The sequence below is a fragment of the Ursus arctos genome, unplaced genomic scaffold (genome assembly GCF_023065955.2).
Source record: "Ursus arctos isolate Adak ecotype North America unplaced genomic scaffold, UrsArc2.0 scaffold_5, whole genome shotgun sequence".
Lineage (NCBI taxonomy): Eukaryota > Metazoa > Chordata > Mammalia > Carnivora > Ursidae > Ursus > Ursus arctos.
The window spans coordinates 73,937,357-73,955,985 of NW_026623067.1; the positions used below are offsets into that span (position 1 = coordinate 73,937,357).

The following is an 18,629-nucleotide window of genomic DNA, read 5'->3' on the forward strand; positions in this document are numbered from 1 at the left end:
TCATTTTGAAAAGGCTCTAGTATGAAGTACTTACTATTCACAACATAATTCTTCCTACTTTCTGACTATCATTAAGAAAAACTTTTCACACAGCTACTGAATAGTAATCTTTAATTTTGGGTCATTTGAGCTCTCCCCCACCAAAAAAAAAAAAAAATAGAGATTCGTTCTTTTAACATGCACATATTTAATTTCACTTGTTAAAAGTTAAAAATTGGCCTCTTGTTTCCTCGCACATTAAATCCTTGTCTCATATTGGTGTCTTATGTAACTTCCATGCCCAGGAATTTCCTACTAACCAAAAGCAATATTAGACTAATCCTGTATTTTAAAACAATTTTATCTGTGACTTTTAAGTTTAATAGCTATAAACCTGTCAATATCAAATGCGACAAAGATTTTTAATTTTATTGTTTACCTTAGGAGTTTTTCCATGAAGACCATTATAAAAGACAGTAGAAATATAATTATTACCAATAAAGATTACACAAAAACACTTTCAGGTGTTGGATGTAATCACTGCTGTTGGCCTTCTGAAATAAATGTGCAAATGTTGCATTTTAAGTTGTACCCACTGTAAGGAAAAAAATAAAAACAGAATCCGGCAATTTTGTTCACTTATTTGTGCAAACATATTTCATAAGCAATGAGGAAAATTCTCATATGATTAGTTCATTAAATACTCTACACATAGATTTCTTGAAGACTGAGTTGAAGTCCTTGTAAGATGACTGTTTCCTGTCAAGTACTCTGCATTTCCAAACTTAAAGGAAAACAAATTATTGTCTCTATTTCCTTGTGAAATACACAGCATTCTTTCATGTTCATCCCTTTAAGATTTTTTTCTTCCTTCATTGCTGGCAAAAGAAAAAAGGTATAACCATGAAATTAACTTTCTCCTGTTTTTCCTGTTTTATATCGCTTGCGCTCTCTCCTTTCTCTCTTCATTTCTCTCAAAAGATTTGGAATGTATAGTAACACCTGCTGGGGCGGTCACAGCAGTTGAGCTCTGCCTTAATGGTGCCCTGTGAGCGCTCAGAATGACACAGATCACTGTCTCCAGACTCCTTCCGCTCATCGCATGGTCACACCTGGCACCCGGAGGTTGGCCACAATGAACCATCTTCATGCCCACCATGGCAAGACCTAGAAACTTGGGGCTCTAGGCAGTTGTGTCTCTTCCCTAGCCCAGTGGAACTGAGAATAGAATCTCTGTCCTTCCACTACAGATGGTCAACAGACTGGAGTGTGCCAGTAATCTGAGAAGAGGCCAGACTTATTTTAATTACAAATTACTCCGTCAGTCCACGTTTGTTATCTCTCTGTACCTGTAGTTCATGCACCAGACAACTTAATGCACATTATTTAAATAATCATCAAACCCTTCCCTGTTTCAGCACTTTCCACCTTTCTCTGGAAAGCCTACCCGTTTGTAGGGATTTATAACCGCAAGTGCCCGAAGTCAAGTTTCAGTTCCAGCAAATGTGGGGTAGGTGCGACTTTAAAACAAACTGATCAGACATTAGGACAACAAAGACAGGAGGATTAAGGCAGTCTCTGAAGATGAAAGTGTAAAGAGATCTTGGGGGAAAATCGCTTGAGAGGAGCCTTTTAAAAAAACTCTCATCAGCGGACTCTTACTTCATTTTTTAAAATTTTAGCAACATGTGCAAGGAGTTTTATTTATCAAGTCAGATCTCCCAGTCTTTAAATAAATTGTTTTAAAAAGAAGTGAAAAGCAGGTTCATAACCCTTCAGCAGTTTCCCAGAAGTTATTTAGCATTATTGTCACTAGAAAAACACTTCATAATTTCAGAACATTTTCCAGCAAAAATACATGAAACTGAAGGGAAAGCCCTGTGCCCATGTGGAAGTACTTAGCTGCTTCTCCTAAATTGAACTACGTGCATTCATGGAGAACGCATGATAGATTTCCTTGTTATGTATACACTTTTTTTGTTCAACAGTGCCAAAAAGTGATAACTTGGAGACAGAATTATACTGACAGTCACCTGTCATTCATTGTCCTTTATTCTGACAACCTCAGGCATTCAGGCATGGATTTATGGGTTTTCCCCCCTTTTGCTTTATTTTTAAAGGGTTTGGGGGATGGGGGAGAATATCAGAGGATTCAGTCCTGAATAGACTTTTGTTTTGCTCTTTCTTTTACCTCTTGACTGTGTCAAATGCACTGTGTCTCTCATGCAGTTTCTCTCTTTAGAGAGCCTCGGCTGGGCCAGCTAGTTAGTATTCAGAGACAAGGCAAAGAGGATAAAATTCTTCTCTCTGCTTGCTGAGACCGCAAATAAGCAATTAGACTAAAAGCAACGTATTGGGGAAGGAAGGCCATCGCAGACATCATTGTTGACTGGAACCTGCCAATATAACTTTAAAATCGTAAAAACTTCATAGCAGGGAGGAATAGTCACTTAGAGGCACATAAGTTGGTTAAGACACTAAGTCAGTATTTGCGACAGACATTTCTGCTGCGTAATGTACTCTGTGAACTGTAAGATTTTCCATTTAATCTTGTTTACTTATTGTAATGAGAAACAAATGGGTGAAATTAGCAATGGTGATAGAAAATTCAACCTTTTATTGTATTGCATGTTACGAAAACATTTTCTCAATTGGCATGTTACTCCCATTTTCATTTGAGCTCACTTTAAAGGACCGTAATGGAGGTCTGAAGGTTACAAACTGTTTTATGTCTGACCAAGCAATATCATATATCTCTGCTGAAGAGTTAGATGAGACGTTTAAAACAATATATGCCAGGCTTTTGCTAGGTATCAATGATAGCCCACGAGGTAGTTCTGAAGATTCTTCTTCTTCCCTTTAATACAGAGATTGCATGCTGGGTTCTAGAAATTGATGCATTTCCTGTGCAAATGCTCAAATGCAGCTACTCTGTTCATTACATTGGGATCGCCTAATTCCATTTTGTGATAGACCAATCCCCAGTGAGCCTTCAAGACTGTCCAATGATGGGAGGTAGCAAGTAGACCTTCCTGATTTGATATATTTAATCCATCCCTTTTCCCTTTTCCACCCCCATCCTTCCAAACCACATTTCCCAAAAGTTGAGAAATGCTAGCCTGATGAATTTATTTTTACATTTTCTAAGCCAGGAAAAAGAAAGGAATCTGGATTATTGACATTCTTTACCGGAACTACAGTAGACTAGAGTTAGCAGAAAAAACTGCTAATCATCACAGTTTTCGTGTTGGAAGCAATTTGCCTATAATTAGTAAGTTGATAAATACCAACAAAATGGGTGCTAAAACGAACAACTCTTGTGCTGAGAGACATTTGACTCTACATTACACTTTGCATTTTTATATATGCAGCATTACATTTTGTTACAAAGAGCGACAACTTCAGTGGCAGCTGAAGCACTCTCATCTGTCTTCTGAAGGAAAGCAGACATACATCTTAATATAACAACTTCTTTTATAAAACATATCTTTTTTTGAGGAGTAAGCAATGCAAGGATAAGGAAAGAAGTGGGTATTTTATTTATTTTATATAAAATAGTAGCAAAAGCTGGAAGACTTGTTTTGCTAGATAATGAAATGCCAGAGCATGTAGGATTAAATGGTAGCAGGGACTTAGGGTGTATTCTTCATTGGTAATACCAAATTCACACTTGTTTGTAGATATTTCTTTTCTACATTTCATGTGAAATGATCATCGTAGGAAATGTTTCAACTCCATTTAGAATCCAGCTCATGGCCATTCTTGTTCGATTCAAACAAGGAAATGTGCATGGTGTACTAATACGTGACACGAATGTTTAATTCAAATAAACAAGATGTGGTATACTGTATCTTTAAAACCAACTATATTTATATGTCTGGAACGTTTTAATAAAGCACCAGCTTTTGTGAGGGTCTAAATCACAACAGGTATGTTATACGTAATAAATAAAAGAATATGATAGCTTTATCAGTGGTATGCTGAAATTCTGATGCTCATTGTTATTAGAAAACACAGTATCACAATAAATTCAATCTATATGACCTGACAGAAGAGATTATCCGAAAAAAATTGTGAGGGTTATATAAATTTAAAAAAAAAATCTTTATGTTAATGTGATTTAGAAAATACTACATCTTTCTAGTGCTTTTTAGAAGTCTGCTCTTTATGTCTGTGACATAATTTTAGGAGCATCGTTATCTACAGCCACTTAATAGGTAACTTGATTAGCACATGTGGTTATCAGAGATCTTGCAGGATGCTTAGACTCACAGACCATGTGATAAATGGATTGATTGCTCATTATCAAGCATCTTCTAATCTAACCTTTACACTATATCCCTGTACTTTAATGCATTTGACTAAGTTCGCTTTTCTTTTCCTTTTAAACAGTATACCTTTTGTATTCCTACACACTGAATGAGACAGTAAGAAATGACCACTGGCAAAACAAATGCATACTTTCCTTCCCCTCTTCAGAACATTCTATAGTGGGTGCTAAAATATTTAAGCATTTCAAAGTCATGTAAACTATCCCAAATATGTCAGGGGAAGAAGCAGAGGCTGCAATTCATTATTTCTCTGCAATGAATCAACATGAAAGAGAACATTTTTAAGGCCCAAGTAGCTTTGTTTTCATTTACAGTTCAAATCAATAATTTCATACCATGAGTATTTTGCTTATTTGAGATACAATATATCTTTGATCAGTAACAGATTGATCATTATGAAATAAAAAGGCTGAGATTTTGAGGGAGTGTGCAATGCAGTCATTTGTGGAGGACATGTACCATCTCATTTATTATTATTGATATTATTATTATTTTTATTATCATTATTGTTTTCCTTCATACCCATCCCAGTTGAAGCCTGGGCTTCAATTCTTCGGGCATACATGGTTTTCATGATGATTTATTATAAGATAGGATCAAAATTCACTTTGTGACTGTAAACTGTTCATGGTATGCTCCCTGATTAAAAAAAAAAAAAGTAAATATTTTCACATCGAAATTCATTCTTATAAGTCCTTTTTCAAAGCCTTTCTTTCTCTTACCTATTTCCAAGATCAAGAACAACATATTTAAAGAGAATCTGAGATTAAAGAATGGAGCTATGCAATTTGGATCTGGTCAATTTTGCTGCCATTTTTATCACTATTATTATTTCATTTATTATAGGTCCTCTTCTCTCTACATATGACTCCATTTAAGAGAGAGCAGTATTTTGCACATTGGCATTTAACCGATCTCTGGGGAATATATTTATCCCTTTCTAAAACAAAGTTACATATAGCGAGCCGCAAGTGTCTTTCTTTGTGCTTGGTTTAGTCCCAACCTTTTTTTGCCATTCAAAAACAATGCTGACACATGCATGAAATGCCAAATAGCATTAGTGTAATAAAGGAGTTAAACCAAACCCAAAGCACGGTCATATATTAAATTGTTTTTAAAAATACTGACCTAAGCACCTCTATGAGATGTTATTAGTAAAATTCGAAGAAGAAGAAAAAAGACATTTGGAAGTGAGATGTGCTCTCCTTTGTAGCCTGTATAATTGCTGATTTGCCATCATGTTTGCTTGCGATGCCTTTGTCAGATATTATTTCATGTCTCTTTGTCAAAGGAGAGGTTTTGAAGCCTTTTTTCTGCATCTGGGCAACTGCTGTTCAGGGCTCAGACCAAGCCTCCCAGGGCTACAGCGACGTGTCCAAAAAGCTTTTGGTAAAAAATCTTTTAAGCAGCCCCTCATTTCCACTCACCAGGTCAACGCATATGTTTTACCAAAAGAAAAATTCTAACATTTCAACATCGGCTTCAAACATGGTAAGTGGAACTTAATGATGATTTTTCATTAAGACCTAGTATGGAATAACTTTTGCTCACCCCCAGACCGAGGAAAATCGAATGCAACTGTTATGTCATCTTCCCTGGTAAGTGGTGATTTCGAGAATGTGATGATTTATCAGGCTTTTCTAAAAATAGTTGGCATTTCTAAGTAGATACTTCCCAACACATAGTAAGTCCATACGGAGTCAGAGGGAGTAAAAAGAAGTTTATTTTTGCACCCGTTTACTTCTTCCTGGGAAGTTAAGCAAAAAGGCTATGGTAAAGCGTTTCATATCAGCAAGCAAACACGGAAAAAGAAATCACTGTGGAACATACAATAATAGGACTATTTTCTGCTCAAATCGAACTAGGAAGAGAACTATTCAATTAGGTCTCACGGTTACTTTTAATGAGGGTTGTTGTGGAATAAAGTGGAAGCATCTGTTACCCATGAACCACTACAGTGGCTACGCAAGAAAAAACAGTGCTCTCGTCTATTGATTGGGACTGGTCTTCACGGAACATTCTTATTAGTATGCTTAGAACAACCATGCAAATCTCTAAACCAAATTAATTATTCTTGGCATTCCCCAGAGATAATCCCACAGTCATTTTTTACCAAAGTCAGGGAGCAGGCGAACCCTTTTTCTGTACATATTTTACTATGGTTAGCGATGCCTAATTGTCCTACTGTATGTTGCCCTATTTTACCAGCTACAGTCTGAATTCATTCCCATTCTCTCCTTAAAAGTTTGAAACCCCCTAGTGACAGGAATATTAATGTGCCAACACTGTCATATCTATTTCAGCTCATACATATGCAATGTCTTTGTTTTCAAAGATTTATGTCAGACTTTGCTGAAGTGAGGTATTCTACCATTTTAGATAATAGCATGCCAAAGTGATGTTATCAGCCACATTCAGCACTCACTCAAGCAAACGGGAAGAGCATCCATTCCTTCATGGCTTAAACTCATAGAAACTGTTATTTATCCTTATTTGATGAGAAAATCTTTCAGGGGGAAATGGTGTATTTTTAGAAGAAGATTATGGCCATCCTGTGGATTATCTTTTAATTAAGAATGGATGATTTGTGCCCACTCTGCTGTAGCAAACGTCTTGCTGCTAATGAAGTTTAAAAAGACTTACTTTATTTAATTACAGCTAATCACCAGGGTAAAATGTGGAATTTTCTTTGATCCTACATGTATTGTGGTAATCCCCTTGGCAGATAGCATCTCCTCAAAATATTTTGAGTTTTTTTGGCGGTCACATCTTAGCAGAAGGTGGAACCACCTTACACCGAAGAATTTCTTTCATTCCCTCTGTAGTTGCCTACCCTGGCATGAAAATGAGACAAAGTTTTCTTACAAGTTGAGATGGTCCTTTAGACAGACAGTGTTGAAGGCTTCAAGCATTTCAATCTTTTTCTTTGTCTAATATCCAGAATCGGGCTCTTTTCTCTTGTTCAATGATTTAATTCAAACAACGTTATTGGGCAATATTAATGCATGTGCCCAGCACTGTGCTGAGCAATGGAACTAGAAACATAAAGAGAACACAGACCCACAATAAACCAACCTTTACAGATGAATTGTGTTCACTTTCTACCGCATTCATTCCACGTGGATATAAATATGTAAATGTGCTTTAAACCCAGGGGTTGCTTTGTCTTTGGTTTAAAACCAGGAATTACTTCGCCTTTGCTTTGGTTTGTTTTTAATCATCAGAACGGAATTTGCTTCCTCGAGACCTTCTAAGATCAAGCAGGGCTATACTCTTTATTTCGTTCCTCTACCTCTTCCCTTTGGAATCAAGTACAATATGTGACCCCCTTTTTATTCCTTCCTGAATCTCAAAGAAAACTATTTTTAAGAATACATATTAAGTTGATTCTAATTCTAGGTGATATCTGTCTCCGTTTTTTCTCATCTTTATAAACATCAGACTTATTCACGTCCACTAAAAGGAAAAGGAAAACCTTGAATATGTTTCCTATATTTACTCTTTTGATTATCAATTATTTTTTTTTGAAGGGCGAGCCCATCCCCAAAACTAATCAGCATGGTTTATGTTTTTAATCTCAAAGATGTCATCCTGTTTTTTCCCAAAATTACCTTTTTCTCCTTTTTCTATGTTTTTATTCTGTAATCTTCTGTCCTTTTGATGCAGACAATGTAGGCTTGTTTGGCATAAAGGCCCCAAAGGGCAAGGTTGGCTCCCTGAGGAAGAGAAGAAAAACTGTCAGTGGGTGGCAGGAGAGAGTACCCGCCTGACCTACTCCACCCCAACCGCCCACACTCACTTAGAGATGGGGGTCAAAACAGCATCTGAACAGAGTAGATGGACTGGCTTTTTTGGAAAACAAAACTTTCCTGGAAAATGACTATGTCTAAACTAATCAAAATGAAAGAAATATAAGTCTTGGTACAACTTTTTCATGACTTTACAATTGGCTGGTTTCAAGAACATAAAAACGAAAACCCAGCATTCCTCCCCAAACAGAATTCTCACCAAGGCAAATAATCCCTTTTGAAACAACATAAATAATCTATTAACTTGTCACTCTATCATTTTTAACTTACAAAGAAGAAAAAGTCATCTGGGCAGAACTATTTGCTCACATCTCCAAATATTTTCTACTCTGTTTAACAAATTTGAGTTTCTATGAATTCTTCTGGTTTGCCAGGACGTGAGCAGATTTCAAGTAGGTTTGTTGTGAAATCAGTGCAAGGTCTCTATTTCACACCTAGGGTTCCATTATCACACAACAATGAGAACTCTTTTCCCACCATCTGCATCTGAGCGCTCACACAAACCCCTCCCTTGCATCCTTCACACTGCCCCGCACCCAGGTGGGAATTGCTCTGCCACTTTACCCAGAATTCCCCGCATCCTAGTAGTAGACATTTAGACTTACAAAGTCATTAAGATTAAGGAAGTTCTTCAAAAGTGCAATTCATGTCTTAAAAAAAATTAAACACTATAAAGTCAGAGAAGCAAAACAATTTGTGGTTAGTTCCTGTAATATATTAAACATCTGCAGTTTTGTCTCTATTGGGATGTGGGGTTGTGCTGAAGTCACATCCTGATAACATCTGCACATCACTGATAGCTTTTGCTTTATTCTTTCTGGTCCGCTGATGAGAGATTCTTTAACATCCCTTCAGTCATCAAGACCCCAGTTGAATTTCTTTGCTTGTGACAGCCTTAAAGGTGGTCTCATTTACATTTGCGAAAATGTCACAATATAGAAAGATATTTTCAGTTTGATGTTTCATCCCTTCCTTTTTTTATCCGGATGCTAGTTTTAGCTTTTCAAATGAATGTCGATCTCAAAATAGATTTTCCATGAAATATATTTTGTCTGATTTTTGAAACACCATGTCTACAGCAGAAGATTTTTTTTTTCCCAAAAAAGTTTTCCACGAGGAATGGCACCTCTTCTTCTGCTTGCACGGTGGGAACAGCTGTTTGCCACGGAGGGGCTAGCTGGTTTGACACCCAGTGCCGCAGCCTGTCCCAGCTACTATAAAAGGTCAGGTATTGACAGGATCTGAGTTTCTTCTCCTTCCCTAATGACCCCAATTACCTCGGAGCTGAGTAAATAGTCAATAAACAATGGCATTAACATATGTAGAAAAAGCATTTATTTTACATTTCCAAGATGACTGGCAATGCCCTCTGTGGCTCCAGGAGGTCTTTGAGCTTCTAGCAGTTTTAGAGGAAGATGGGACCACGAAAAGTAACCTAGAGGATTTACCTAAATAATCCTAAACTATCTGGAAGGATTATTTACAATGCTGAATGCATCTTTTCTGAAGCGGCCAGCCATCAGTTAATGGCAATATATATAATAACTTTACAGATCCCTATTACTTATAAATTTTAAAAGGATTACTTGGTTTTGAGTATTAATTTTCTTGATCGATTTAGTGGAGATTTTTCTTTACTGACCTGGAATTCATAGAGTTGAAGAAATTGTTTTGTTGACATTCTTTTTAAGAGTTGAAATCTTATTCATAAAACATGCCCTCTTTTAATTTCAAAATATTTGGAAAAAAAATTTTTTTATATCACTGATTTCTAATGTAATTCTATTGTGGTTAGAGAATATACTATGTACAATTTTCCTTTTAAAAAAATGTGTTGATATTTATATTTTTGGTCTATGCTATTGTCTACCTTGGTCAACTTCCCATATGTACATGAAAAGAATGTGTATTCTGCAGTGTTGGGTAAAATGTTCTATAGAATACTGTCTTGGGGGCGCCTGGGTGGCTCAGTCGTTAAGCGTCTGCCTTCGGCTCAGGACATGATCCCAGAGTCCTGGGATCGAGCCCCGCATGGGGCTCCTCTGCTGAGAGCCTGCTTCTTCCTCTCCCACTCCCCCTGCTTGTGTTCCCTCTCATTGGCTGTCTCTCTCTCTTTGTCAAATAAATAAATAAAATCTTTAAAAAAACAAAAAAGAATACTGTCTTGGCCAAGACTGTTGACAGTGCCATCCAAATGTTCTCTATCCTTACTGATATTTTTTTGTCTATATGTTCTATCAATTATTGAAAGTGGAGTATTAAAAATGCCCAACTATGATTGTGGATTTAAGTACACCTTCTTCCTCGCTTCACAGATTTTGAGACTCTTATTAGAAAAATACATATTTAAGATGTCTTCCTGATAAAGTGACCCTTTTATCATTATGAAATGCCCTCTTTATTTCTGGCACTACTCCTTGTCTTGAAGTCACTTAGTCTGATATTAATATAACCACACAGCTAGGAAACTCAGATTTTATTTTTAAGTGTCTGGCTACATTTGTGGGTCAAATATTTAGAAAGAGTGCATCAGCTTACCTGTCACCTTGCATTCCCATAAATATCAACCACAGGGGTGAATTTATCCTTTCACAATGGTAACATATAGCCTTCTGAGACAGGAGCAACTAGGGAAGGAGAAATTAAACTAAATGAAAAATGAGCGAGAATATGATACAAAACAAATGAGAATGTAGTCTTTATTACTTAGAAAACTTCAACCTGTAATTTTTATAATGATTTTAATATTTCCTAAAATTTTGAACTCAGTTATGAGCTGTTGTGGGTTGAATAGCATCCCCCCAAAATTCATAACCATTCAGAACCTCAGAATGTGACCTTATTTGGAAACAGAACATATATATATATTTATGATTTTTCCCTACCCCCTTAGTTAACATTCTTCTTGCCTTTAAACTCACACAGAGAAATATTTTAATGGATTAAAAAAAATAGTACGTGCAATATGTTCATACTCTTACAGTAATTCCACCTCAAGTTTGGCCAAAGAAGTATATTAAATATCAACTGACCATGATATATTTAAGAAAGAAATCATAAAATTACAATATTGACAACAATATTAATAAAATGCAAGTCACTTCTAGAGATCTCCTAATACTGTAGGGAAAATCTCTTCAAAGTAGATTATCAAGGTAATCTCTCTAGAATATGTAGAACACAAGTTCCCAAGTCTCAAGACGGACCACCTGGGCCCAGTTCTCCAGTTTCTAGAAAATTCTGGTTCTTCAGGTGTAAGTGAGGGACATAGCAGACTTCCACATACAACTTTGTCTTGTCGATGTTTAGTTGCACCCAGTGGGAAACAGAAAGGCCAGAGTTGCCCTGGTGCCACTGCTGCAGTGTGGATTCTTGCCATTCAGCATGGTATGACCCCCTGAGTGATGAGAAAGCTGGCAGAACCTGCTGTCCAGTTTCCTTGAAAGTCCATGTTCTGTCACAGTACTTATCAAATAAAACTCACACTTCAGTTACGAGTATGTGTCTGTGTTAGGTATGTAGTCCACATGTCTTTCACCTCGTAAGCACTTGGAATAGCTTTCAGATTTTGCTCTCATGTGAGTAATTGAGAGCCTCTGATGCCAGAACTTGCCAACAACTATCACCATTCCTGGACTTGATTTTGAGGTATTTGGCTAATTTTTTCAAGGGCTCTTCCATTCTCAGAATCGACAGCCTGTATTTGTGATTCTGTCGAGGCAGTCTAAATGCATTCTTCTAAAGTTTAATTGGGGGTCGATGCTTCTAAACAAGCCTACAGATATTCTGGAAGATAAGTACCTGTGTTATTCCTGATTCTTTTATGAGAACAGTTACATCATATGCTCTATCTTTTACGGTCACCTATGGTGAACTGTTCCAATCTAAATATTAACTTTCCCCTTTAGGTTGCTGGTTTCTAACAAAAATATTCACAGTTTTGATTGCAAATTCTCCATTTCTATTGACAATGTCCTATTTGACATTTTCTCTTTACCAGGTTCCTCGACTCCATCCATAGTCTCCTGTTCTCTTCTTGCTTTTCTGATTACTCTTGATTCTTTCTCTGCATTTCCCTTTTTTTCCCTTTCCCCTAAGATTAGGTTTCCTCTCATAGATAGCTCTCTCTAGGCTATTTACTCCCTTTTTTTGTTTTGACAATGACTTTGGGGACACCTCAGTGCAGATGACTCCCAAATCTATACAGTGGTCAAAAATTCAACTATTATTCAGCATAAATCTTTTCTACTTGCGCTTTATATTTCTCCAAAGTACATATTTCAACAAGCCTCAAAGCCTCCTACATCTCTGAATCACTACTCATTCCCTTCCACTCAGCTTCCTCATTCTATAACATAACCTCCAAATAATTTTGAAAGCATTCCTTTCTCCCCATTTTTACTGCTAAGGTCATATTGCCAGCAGTGTGCAACATGTCATTCACCCCCACCAAAAAATATGTATGTATATATATGCACACGAAAACATACATTTATTATAAATGTTATCAATAGAAAGAATGTGTAGCACACAATTTAAAAATTATAATAAGATATATACCATTCTTTGTTGTAAATTTCACAGATCGAGTTCATTGTCACTCAATGCATTTGTTGATTTTCACCACACTCTCATGCCCACAGTTGCAGGTATTATTCTAGATAATAACATTTTTATTAGAAAAATAGCTTATGAATTTTTGTGCTAGTCCCAATGGAATGACTATAGACAGGACATACTTTTAAGTTTAATCTGCATTATTACAATTTTCTTCATTACTTTCTTAAATCGAGACAATAAATGTACAAAAAAATCGGGTCAGGCATAGAGCACTGGGTGTTATATGCAAACAATGAATCATGAAACACTATATCAAAAACTAATGATGGACAGTAAGGTGACTAACATAACATAATAAAAAAAAAAAGTCATGATTGTAGCATTTGCCGATTACTGTAGTGTAAATACTCTGTCATGACTAATTTCAAGCGATCATCACAATGTCACTAAAATTAAGTTGGGACAAGTTGTGCAAGAGTGCAGTCATTTTAGCTTATGTGCACAACACAGATATGCATAACCTCAAATGCATAGATAAAGGATGAAGTGAGTCGTTTTGAGTATTTATTACCTTTATTTCTAATAGAAATTATTTAATTGTAAGTTTACTTTTGAAAATGACTGTATATAAAACTGACTCACAAAATTCCTGCAAACTTAGCCATCAGCTCTCACTAACAGGTACAGACTGGCCCCAGAGCAGCATTGTTTATCGTTCATCCAGCCTGCGCGATGATTTCCTAACTAGTTCTTTTCTTTTCCTTTTACGAAGCCATCTTGCATATAGTTTTCAGATGACACGTAGATGCATGACTCCTATGCAAACATCCTGAATATTTCCCATCCTTAAGAGAATAAAGCCTGAACTTTTTCGGAAATCTTGATCTGGACCTTCCAAATATCCCTCACCACTCAAATTCATGTTATAATTCACTCTATCCACACTTAAATTCTCATGGTTTCCAAGATACTTTCTATATTCTTCAGCAGTACTTTTCGCCCGAGATTGTTTTCTCTCTCCACCTTTGCATGTTCAAATCCTATACATACCACAAGATCAATTAAAAATTCAGATTCTGTGTGAATTTTCCCCTCTTTCTCTCAATCTGGAGATAACTTATCCCATTGCTTTTCTCTTTTTTCTCATTTTTCTACCTTGTCTTCACTTTTACTGTATTTTCTTTTGATATGTAAAGGAGTATTTTCATTACTCGGGATATTGAAGGAAATATAGACTCTCTGTTCTAATGAAACTCAGTTTACAGAGGAAGATAGCAAGTCCACAATTACAATAGAGTATGTTAACTGCTATGGTAAAGGAATGCACCTTAGGGAAAGAGCCAAGCAGAGAAAAAGGGGAAAACAGCGTAAGAGGCTCAGCCAATTTCGTCTGTCTCCTGTCCTGAAGGAAAACAGTATATCTGACGCACAGATAAGGCAGGAGGGAAGGCCACACGGAGGTAGGAGGCAAGAAATGAGGTGTGAAAGCGAGGCAGAAACCTTTTATGACAACAAGCTCAAACTTCAGTCTGTAGGAAGTTGAAAACTTTCAAATGATTTTAAGTAACTATCACTTTGACAGCAGTATGGAGGGTAGATTGAAAAGATGAAAGATTGGGAAGGGAAGCCCAGACAGAAGTCTTCTGAAGCAATTTTGGAGAGGATTGCTAAAGCACTGAATTCAGGTAGTGACAGAGAAGTGGGAATTTAGTTAAAACTTAGATTATTTAGTGGATGTTTGATTGAGAAGGAAAAGTCAAATGACCATCCGGTTGATGTCTTTGTTCAATGGATGGGCAGTGTGATACTTTTTATTTAAATAGTTAGGATAATCATATAATTGACCATTCAAACCAAGACAGGTTTAAGAGCTAAAAAGGATGACAAAAATAATGGGAATTATAGAATTTTAAAATTATTTTGCTTTGGCTAATTAGCTGCTCTTATTTTTTGGTGGGACTATGTAGCAGATCTACTCAAAAGTGAATTTCCAAAATAAAATTATTTCTAAAACAGCACCACTTCTATTTTGATGAGTAGAATATATCTGTTTGTGTGGACATAACTAGGAGTTATAGTTGTACCATGAACAAATCTGCATATATATCTGCTCCATAACTTTCTTAGATTGTTAAAAATATTGTTTTTACTCTGATGCCACACCACTCCAAATTTCTTTTCTATGATCACAGCAAAACCAAATAATTTTATTTTCACTGTTGCCCTTTATAAAGAATTTACAATTGCATTTCCAATAATATCATGTATTTCATTTATGACAAAATGCACTTCTGAAAGCTTTACTTGGATTCCGTAAATTGGATGCAAAAAATTATACCACTTTTGGAATTACTTTTCTACTTGAATATCTGACGACACTGACATAAAATTGACATCATTTAACTCTTTATGGAGTTCTTTGGAGTTTTTCGTCTACTAATGAGCCAAAAATAAAAGCAATTACTTCATTTTTTATATGCAAAAGAAATCTTGGGATCAAAATAAGTGAAATTAATTGAGATGAGCAGTCATCTGATCTAAATGAAAACTCATGTTTCAAAGAGTGATAAACATACTGATTATATATGCAAGTGTTACATAGTTTACTTTGGGCTCAGCCTCCAAAAGACATTTCTTTTGTACTATATACTGAAGGTGCTTAACACAGTATCATCTTCTATTTACATGTACTGTTACATCCCCTGAGGACAGTGGAGAGTAAATGTCAGCTAACCTTTTGTGCAAGTTATATAGTCAACATCAAAATATCTCGAGAGACGATAAACCAATATTTAATTGCTCCACAAACATGCACTTTTGTTTTTCAGTTTAATTTTTTGCTTAAAAGGAAGTGCATTGCAAAATATAAAAGTATTGCCAAAAATAAAACAATTGAAGACTTACAATAAATACCAAAATCACTTTAACAAAAGTATTTTAATTCTTATTTGTGTTTTCTGTGGTAGGCTATGTTCAGTCTTTATTATCTACTTATGTTTCAGGTATACACAACTTTTAATTTTCCAATTTCCCATCGAGTCCTCAGATGGATGACCCAATGCAGCTCACAGACCACCGTATGGACCCTGGCACAGCTGGTTAGTATACTGAGTACCATCAGGGGCATCAGTAGAATACCCCTCTCGTTACCACATGAACACCGCATGGAATTAGCTGCTTTGGATGAAGTGGGAGGTTAGCCACAGTGCATCTGGAAAAAGCAAGGAATAGAGAAATGGTTTGTCACTAGTGAGAGAATGAAAACTCTGTTCACCTTGTATATTACTACACATTACTGGATGAGACCATGGCAGAAGCTGGTGGAGTTCTACTGAGCTCATGTAAGACTAGTTTAATTCAACTATCAATAATATTCCATTAAAAATAAAACATTGGAAACAAACATAAAACTAGACAGGATGCTGAGCCAACAGGAACAAATTGTAACTGTTCAGGAAAACTGGGATGTATAGTCACACTAGCTAAGTCTTCCCCCAATGGCCAAATAAATGGATTTGAATTCCCAAATTACATCTTGTTCAGACTATGTGTGGGCACACATTTTATTAATGTGTGATATTGCTGGCAGTTTTCAGATTTTAATTTTCTATTCCAAATTCCAAGATGTCCTTTTTGTATCCATATTTTTGCCTCTAATGAAACTGATTTGCCAACATTCACCATGGCCTTTACTGTGTATTTGAAAAACATGTATTCATTTTTCATGTTGAAGATGAGTGGAGGAAGGACAAATTTTGGAGGGAAGATGATTTCAGTTTTGAGCATGTCAAAAGTGAGTGTCTAAAAGACATGAATGGAAAATTAGGTAAGAAGATGGATGTATGGATCTGGAGTTCAGGAAAGAGCTCTATGCTAAAAATGTAGTTTTAGGAATCAAACTTACAAGAGGCAATTTGAAAACACAAGTGTACGTAGCATGTCTGCAGGGAGACTGAATAGAGCCGGCTCAAGGGTAGAACACTGAGAAACAATCTACATTTATATACATGTCTACAGGCCCTAATACTGCAGGATCCAGTTTTAGCTTGGTTATTTACCAATTCTGCAATAAACATTACCCAGAACCGTTCTACCTAGGCGTGCCCCCCACAGTTGTGTTTTTTCCACATAATCTCACTCCGGGCCATGAGGGCAAAGCCACCTCTTGGGATTGAGGATCTATTTTGAGCCAATTAGAATCAAATACAGTTAAGAGTATAAACCAGACTGTGAAATCTAAACTCCAGGGGGGTAGACCAACCATATTCTCTAAGTAAGCAGAGCGAACACAAATGCAAAGGCAAAGACACGACACAAGGAAACTGACCACCTTCTGGGTTTCCTGCTACAGACTGTTCTGTTCTTGGTTTAGCCCTTAATTTATTTTGCAACTCTCAATCAAGAATCTTCTACAACTGTTAATCAAGCACTATTAATCATGTGCCAAGCACTAAGACAGTAGTCATGGCCCCAGTAATAATAAACGAGTCATTTCTGTGGCCTCTTGAAGCATCCCTTCCTGAGGTTTGGTATACTTTCTTGCTTAGAATGCCAAATCTCCTGGGGCGCCTGGGTGGCACAGCGGTTAAGAGTCTGCCTTCGGCCCACGGCGTGATCCCAGCATTATGGGATCGAGCCCCACATCAGGCTCCTCCGCTATGAGCCTGCTTCTTCCTCTCCCACTCCCCCTGCGTGTTCCCTCTCTCGCTGGCTGTCTCTATCTCTGTCAAATAAATAAATAAATAATCTTAAAAAAAAAAAGAATGCCAAATCTCCTTATAATAAATCTCCCCCAGATTCAATGTTAGCTTCAGCTGGTTTCTATTGATAGATACCAAAAAGCCCAAGCCCTTATATGGCTAATATTTGTATCTTCCTCAAAACAAACCATGGTATCTTATACTTTATCTCTCACTGGTGCTCAATAAATGTGTAATTAGTGACTGAATTAATGAATTAATTGCTATTTATTTTTAAGAATTCCCTAACACCCACCACAATTCTAGTGTTAGCTTCTAGGAGCAAGGCATCTTGCTTCCCCCCTCAGCATCCTATCAGGAGTCTGGCGTACTTCTAATCAGAGCCTTCTAGTCTGTTTTTCTTCAGGAAAAATAAAATCCTTTAAGCCGAGAAATCCTGAAAAGCACATTGACATCATACTTGTTTGCATGCTCCAAAGTAGGCATTTCAAGTTTGTGGCTCTGCTTGGTTTCCTATGGAAAAGCCATATTCCATTTCTTGCTATATTAATTTATTGTTATCCATATTTGAGGATAACTTTGTACAATAGTCCCCATCCCATGCTTCGATTTGTGACTTACCCTAGGACTCCACACAACATAAGAAACTGCTTCATATCTGCATTCAGGTGTTAAAATGTAAGTTTAAGATAGCTATTGTCTCTTCTCTACAGAATCTGTAGGATAATACCCTGTTCTTAAAACATAATCACATCACCAATTAATCATCTATAGATTATATTCTTTGAATCCAATTCCAGCAGAACTGAATTGAGACTGAACTGCACATTCGGTCTGGCAATGAGAAAGTGATTGAATCCATGAAATTTACAATGTTGTCTTCTAGGTTCCCAACTTTCTGTGTATATTCTTCTTTCCCCATCTCAGTGGTAATCCCATCCACACAGCAGAAGCATTGAGTTTTCTAAGTTTCTTTCTACTATCTTCCCCACCACACTCACTCATCAAAAAGGAAGAGATCTAATATCTGCCATTTATAGATGTTAACTGATTGATTGACTGATGACACTTGAGTGTGAATGAGATTCTGTAAATGCCTAACCATAGTCAGGCTTGTGTATTTTAAGCCTTTTGTCTCTAATTATGGAATGAAAGACTGTATTCCTGTTAAAGCAATTTCAGGCATTTGCAAGAAGAAAGGCTAGAGAGAATGCATCTACAAGGTAGGGCTTACGCTGAAGGCAAATCTG

General features: G+C 36.6%; 1 long non-coding RNA gene across 2 annotated transcripts in view; it reads right to left on the bottom strand.

The window, feature by feature from the left end:
• LOC123001027 (uncharacterized) overlaps positions 1-18,629 on the bottom strand; it is a 376,694-nt gene that overhangs the window by 41,933 nt on the left and 316,132 nt on the right. For both annotated transcript variants that reach the window (XR_008957471.1, XR_007190425.2), the window contains 2 exons: positions 10,658-10,746; positions 7,922-8,026 (listed from right to left, as the gene is read on the bottom strand). This is a non-coding gene — a long non-coding RNA (uncharacterized LOC123001027). The remainder of the gene's footprint in view (positions 1-7,921; positions 8,027-10,657; positions 10,747-18,629) is intronic.